Raw genomic sequence first — 738 nt, forward strand, 5'->3', positions numbered from 1 at the left:
CCCTGCCCAGCTGATCGTCATCGTGTCGATTTGTCAAGCTTCCGGGCCCGGAAACAGGCACAACGATCGGGAGGCGACGTGAAAATCTCGTGGCAAAAAGGACGACCATCGGACGCTCTACCTGCGCCCAAAGAAGGAGGAGCGCCTGATGGGTGATGGTCCACTCCGTGTGGAGGATCTGGAAGGAACGGCTGATGACGTCGGCAAGGACGTTCAGGCAGCCGGGCAGATAGCGAGCCGAGATCAGGATCTAAGAGAGAGTCTCGCATGCTCGGCTGGACCACAGCCGAGATCGGGACCCGCCCTGTTTGTTGGAATAAGCAGAGACCGCCGTGTTGTCGTAAAGAAACAACAAATGGGTGCACTGGAAAGCGGAGAGAAAGTGATGAAACAGAAGCCAAGGAGTGTTCATCCACTGAGGCGTGGTCTGCTGCGACCAGACCCCGAAACGGAACTGAGACGTCCCAGCCGTGTGACGTCGGATTCCAGACTGGACTGAGCGCCGCCTGAAAAGGGCGCGCCTGCAGTTTGTATAAACGACGTTGAGTTGGACGGACTGCCCCTCCCGTGAATCGAACACCATGCCTTGGTGCAACACCCCGGGGACAACCAAAATTGTGCCGTAAAGTCCCAAGAAGGGGTGGCCGAGAAACTCCTCTATAGCCTGCTTCCGCAGAAAGAGAAGGATTTCCGCCTGTAAAGTCTCCTGAGCGTCTGGGCTGACCGGAAACCGGAAGT

The sequence above is a fragment of the Littorina saxatilis genome, linkage group LG12 (genome assembly GCF_037325665.1).
Source record: "Littorina saxatilis isolate snail1 linkage group LG12, US_GU_Lsax_2.0, whole genome shotgun sequence".
Taxonomy (NCBI): Eukaryota; Metazoa; Mollusca; class Gastropoda; order Littorinimorpha; family Littorinidae; genus Littorina; species Littorina saxatilis.